The 6,000-nt window shown below is 39.5% G+C and overlaps 1 long non-coding RNA gene across 1 annotated transcript in view; it reads right to left on the bottom strand.

Moving 5' to 3' along the window:
- The window catches only part of LOC125972132 (uncharacterized), a 65,844-nt gene that overhangs the window by 56,498 nt on the left and 3,346 nt on the right, over positions 1-6,000 (bottom strand). The window lies entirely within an intron of this gene.

Genomic DNA, 6,000 nt, shown 5'->3' with positions numbered 1-6,000 from the left:
TGGACTGGCCACTGACCAAGCTTACTCCAGGTCAGGTATGTGATCTACTTCGATTTAGCCGTCGCACTACTTACTTCCAATACAACAAACGTTTTCTACATGCAAAAACACGGCGGTGCCATGGGTTCACCTGTTAAGATGTAAATATTGAGGTCTTCTAAAAATCTACCCATCACACACTAGAAAACAAGCTAAGGGTGAACAGAATCGTCAAGGACAAATCAGAGAAAATCCTAACAAGGAGCAGACTCACATCATCCTACTAATTGTGGGTATCCAAACTGGGGCTTTGTCTAATCTGCCAAAAATTTGAGTTGAATTGAATTTTGAAAATTGAATTAAATCTCTTAAACCTGATGACAGAAACAGGATATTGTTTTTTCAGAGAAACCCAGAAGGATTTTCTTCAAACATAATCAACCAATGCATTTCAAACCCACTAACACCATCAGACAAACAGTGAGCAGCTTCTTCAGGGTCAGAGTCTGCTGCTCATTTACATCTCAAGAATAAGAGACATTCTTTTGAGGACACCAAAGTCCAATTTCTGGATTGTGAGCACTGCTAATTTTAAAAAGGTGTAAATGACGCAATCCATATTTCTCCAAAGAGAGCGAGAGGTTTAAGTATTTGCGTTTGTTGAATGTGTTGGTTGTGATTACATATAAGATAAAAGCATATCATCCATGATGCTCTCTAATACAAGGTGGAGTGCATGAAAGGTGAGTCACAAATTGCCAAGTATGCGACAAAAGTTTACAGGCTGACTGCACAGGGCTGGAATGCATATCTGCTGAGGCTAGTTTAGCAGTGCTGGGCTAAGCTGCATGCTGTTAACTGGGCTGTTCTCTTAAAGGCTCTGTTCTCTGCAATAATAAGGATGAATGGAGAGCAGCTGTTTGGGGGCTAAAGTCAAGCATAGGAAGCCCAGTTTAGAAAAGAATGTGTTTGAAATGAATGGTGTGGAACATGCCCAAGGCCATGTAGCTAGAAAAGAAATAGCGCCTGCTGCAAAGGAGCTGCATCATACTGTATATGTGTTCTGTAAAAAAACACAGGTGTGTAAAAGTTTTTTCATGAATCTGGAGCAAAGCTCAAGCTTCAATCATTCAGCTCCTCTGAGACGCCTCTGTTGACACTGCATGTGACTCGTGTTACCGCAGCAGTAATATAATGTATCGCATTCAAGTATGGAGTCAACACGAGAGTTGTCACAGAAAGTTTGATGGCACACAGTGATAATGACATTGCCTATTCTCCCTTCAAAAGTAATCGGACCTTTTTATATAATACTCCAAATCCCGCAAGCTCCCTCTCGCACCCACTTCAGTCGCTTTCATTCTATTTGCTGCATTATCTCAGTTTACAGATCAACCTCGTGCTGCCGATGTGACCACTGCCTCGTACCACACGAGCAGTTTGGGGGTTGAGGGAAAGGAGCAAAGGGCACTGAAGAAAAAGACCGAGAAACGCAAGTGAGGCAGGGGAGGGTGGGATGAGTTTCACATCACTGCAATAAGCTCTACACATTCCTCAGGGGCTGTGCATCCTGTTCTCTCAGCCCCGTCCAACCTCCAAGGCTCACACATCATGCCGCACGTACACACGTCTCAAACCCTCCGCCCAAAACTGTGCCCACTCTTCCTCTGATCTTTTTTTTTTCTTTCTTACTTTTTCCGCTCTGCCCAGTACGAGTGTTCTTATCACTTTGGCCATTCTGAACTCATTCATGATAAAACACATCAACACATTTGGAAAGGAAAAGTTTTATTTACACGGCCACCTTTAAAAGTCGAATACAATATATTGTAGAACTTTGGATTTTATGAACCAAGTGTTTTCCTCATTAAGCAACATAAGCCTCTGCCTTAATCTGAAAATTATTATCCATACAATATTGGGGCAATCGTTGTAATATTGTCAGAGGTTGAAGTGAGCATAAATAGAGATGTAAACATATATTTTAGTGACGGTCAGTTTTCAGATATTAGCTGACATTAGAAGTCTGACTTTACATGTTTACCGCTCCCTACAATCACAGTACAAATGTGGAGGGACATAGTCCATTGGGGTTGGCAACTAAAGAGGCTTTTGATAATAATCACAGAGCCCCAGCATTTCTTGTGCCCCCTCAAGGTTGAGGTCTGGGGACAAGTCTGTCTTTACTGCACTCATGGCTTCTGCTTTTCCTCATCCATTGAGTTGGCTGCAGGCCTTTTGGAGCATACAAAGTCCAATGTCATGGCAAATTGTAACTGTCAAAGACAAACCAACTACAAGCTGTCATACATTTTCCACATAAGACATTAAAAAAACGTGTTGTTTTCCCACAGACATACTTCAACAACTGGAAGCTGTTCTTTCTGCAGAGAATAAAACGAAGGCATCGTACACGCAAACGTTTCTTGACAACCACAATTGAATGTGATACTCAAATGGCCGCCTATTTTCTTTTTCCCACAGAGTTACTTCCTCTATCACATGGGAGCAGGCATGTCTTGGAATAAGGGACTGACCTTTGACCCAGATCCATCATATTAATATTCTGAAGGAATGTGTTGCCTTTTATTATTTAACTGGCACATTTCTGCAAAATAAATGCGGTGCGCTTTATTAAATCTACATTTTCTTTTGTGTTCACCCTGTTCATATGCTTATCTCTCAACTCACCCATCACACTAATGAGGTCAAGCACTATGGAAAATGGCTGGCTGGATGGAAACGGATGGGAAGCACTTTTCTTCTCACTATCACAAGTGAGCCCACGCTGCCTCCATGGAAGTCAGGCAAATGAACCTTTACAGTGTAGGGCCGACACCATCAGTGACTTATGCAGTAATGATAGCTTAATAATAATAAAATACTTATCTTCCTGTGGTAAGTCAGCCTAAAGGTATGATAATATACAACAAAGAAGTCACGAGCGATAACTTCAAAATCAGTTGACTGGTTTTGTATTGCATTCTTCTTAGAGATGAGTCATGCAGAAAATCCTCAATGTATTACGGGTAATACCAAGCAGCAAAGACAGAAGATAAAACAAATGGTCATGCTCAAGAAGTAGACTCATATTTGAAATTTATTTTTAATGTCACTGCTCACTTGTAAATCCTCATGAATGCCACCCTTGTCTTGCTTGTTATGACTCAGTGTTATGCAAAGTTAGCTTTAGCAAGATGTGACTTGCAGAAACAAAAATCACATATCACCTCATGAGGAGAAGGGTGCCTGAATATGGATGGATGGATGTGGTTTTACAAGAGCAAAGCAATATTTTAGCGAGAAAAGTCAATGTTTTGAGTAAACCAATTTTATGAGAAAAGGCCTGATTAAAAAGAAATGATTTTTGCAAGCTCAAACTTGTACCATTACAAGTATGATGTCGGGATTACATGAGAAAAATATTTGAATATGATAAAAACTATGTCAACAAATAAGTGCTGATTATCATTTTAGTTACACAAGAAAATTACTTCACATTACTGTAGAGCATGTTTCTACCTTTGACGTACTGCTTTCACAACGTCTTCTCATTGATTTACTGATGACACATGATCAGGACATAGATCAACTTGTGACTTAGTGCATACGTTGCTTAAATACACAACATATACTTAATACTTAATATACTTAATACTTATAGGATCAAACCGACAACAAGGTGGTTGGGACCAAAAATATTCTTTATATTATGTACTTCATTAAAATGCTTAGAAATTTAATTGTACACAACAACTGAAATAATACTACAAAATGTCATGTGGAGTCAGATTAATTTGTTTTGGGATGAGTTATATAAAAGTATTTGTTTTTATTAAGATGTTCTGTTAAGTTTTAGTGTGGCAACACACGGTGTTAAATGAATACTTCTCTGACTGTGACAATCAGAATTGAACACGTTTTTTTTTTGTGAAGACACAATTATTCTTCCAGCTATTAAATGAGATTGTGTAGATTTACCCAATAGTGTTGCCAATTTGGAGTACAACATACAGTCAAGCACTGAATGACTAAGTGAAAAATGTTACTTTGGCAGTTTCTGCTGCTCTCATGACTGAGGCCGTCGGCGAGAGAGAGGATCATGATGTTTTAACGTGCTTGTTAAGCTTCAATTATTGAGTCAGGATCCACAGCGCTGCAGCACGACTGACCTTTTCAACTCGGCACAGACGAGCAGAGTTTGCATGCACGCTGGCATACATGCGCCCGCATGCACGCACGCTCCATATGGCACAATTAACCTTTTGAACTTCAAGCAGACACACAGTCTGAAGCGCGCACGCATGAACATACAGAGTCGCACATGCTTAGACTTAAACATACAACGCTGCATGCTTATGTTAAAGACTGTCAAATAACTCCTTGATCGGAAGCCTCCTTAAATCGCCACATGACGCAGGCTTTGATGGGTGAGAGCGGAAGCGTCGGGATTCTCACGAAAAAGAACAGCTGCAAGCATGGGAGGGGCAAAAAAAGAAAAAGATCAATTGCCTCAAACTGGATATTTTAAAGATTAGGACTATTAGGACAAACAAAGAGCAGAATGCAATAAAATTGTCATATTAGAACATTGACGACTGAAGATTTGCATTTGTAGCCTCTAACTTTTATGGTCCTTAATTAGAAAAATATATATTTTTTTTAAATGCATATAAAACACACAATATAAAAGTTGTATGCTGTGCATTTTATTGAGTCCTATTTTATTGGATCAGCATGGTGGCTGGTGCCCATGTGCCACACAGCTGTCTGTGCACAACCAACTTTCTAATGAGCTGAGATCAATCGGTCATGTGAAGAAACCACACTTGTACGAATCCATTTGTTCCACTCCCTTCTCAAAAACCACCATGCACATGAGCTGTCCCAAGATGTCAGGCAGGGTATGTGTAATAAAACCATCTGCAAAATGTTTGGGGTTGAGTGGTGACAAGTTGCCTGGTGATTCTAAAGTCCAAGACACAAAATGAGTATCAACTGACCTCAGTCTGGAGCGCCATGTCGATCTGCTTTGTGGAGTGACAATAATTCCAAGGAAGCTAAGGTACCGGGAAGAACTAATCTGAAATCAACTGGCACTTCAGAAACTACGAGAAAACGTGGTCGTACATTTTGCTGTAACAGGCTGGAATCTCACAGTGCTCACAAAGTCCCCCAGTTTAAAAAGGCATGTACAAAAGTGTCTTAAATTTGCCAGTTACCATCCAAATGACAGCTTAGGGAAAAGTGCAATGGTCAGACAAAACCAAAGTTGACCTACAGTATTTGGCGGCATCAACTCGACTTGTCATGTTTGAAGGAAATAATTAAATCTAAGGATAGCACAAAAAAACTGCATCTGCAAAGACAACCATGGCCGTGGAAAGACTATGAGGTTGTTTTTTTCTTTTTACTCAAGAGTTCCTTTATCACGATGAAGAGAGCCATACTGTCAACTTTGAAAATTGTGTCTGTGAGGAAGCATTTTGAGTAAATTGAGTGTGACCTAGTCAGACTCCAGACCTCAACAAAGAGAAAAGCTTCAAGTTACCGATCAGCAGCAAATAATCTTGAAGGATTGAGAGAGTTTCTGCAAAGAGGAATTGTCCAAAATCCTTCCTGAGCTGTGTACAACCTGGAAAACAACTACAAAAGTTGCATTGTTTTGCTTGCCAACAAGATTTTATGTATGTTCATCTATGGAATCAAATATTAATTTTACTCAGAGAAATGCACATTTCAAAACTTGTACATTGTGTTTTTATGCATTTTTGACTGCTATGCTGTCTGTTTCCACAAACAAGAAAAAAAAAACATAAAATGTGCATTATTAATTTCTTCAAAAATAAGCAATCTTCGAAACGTATCAAATAACTATTCCTCCACTGTTTCAGCTTCAAAAAGCTGATCCCAGCTCTTAGTTTGATCAAACTCTGTCCTACAGCTTACACCTAACCAGTGTTCCAGTGGTCTTATGTCCCAAAGTAACCTCACCAAAACATTATCTTACAAACAATCTCA

Source organism: Syngnathus scovelli, chromosome 7, assembly GCF_024217435.2.
Source record: "Syngnathus scovelli strain Florida chromosome 7, RoL_Ssco_1.2, whole genome shotgun sequence".
Classification (NCBI taxonomy): Eukaryota; Metazoa; Chordata; class Actinopteri; order Syngnathiformes; family Syngnathidae; genus Syngnathus; species Syngnathus scovelli.
The sequence above is the reverse complement of the archived record's forward strand: the minus strand, read 5'-3'. Positions and strand labels throughout refer to the sequence as shown.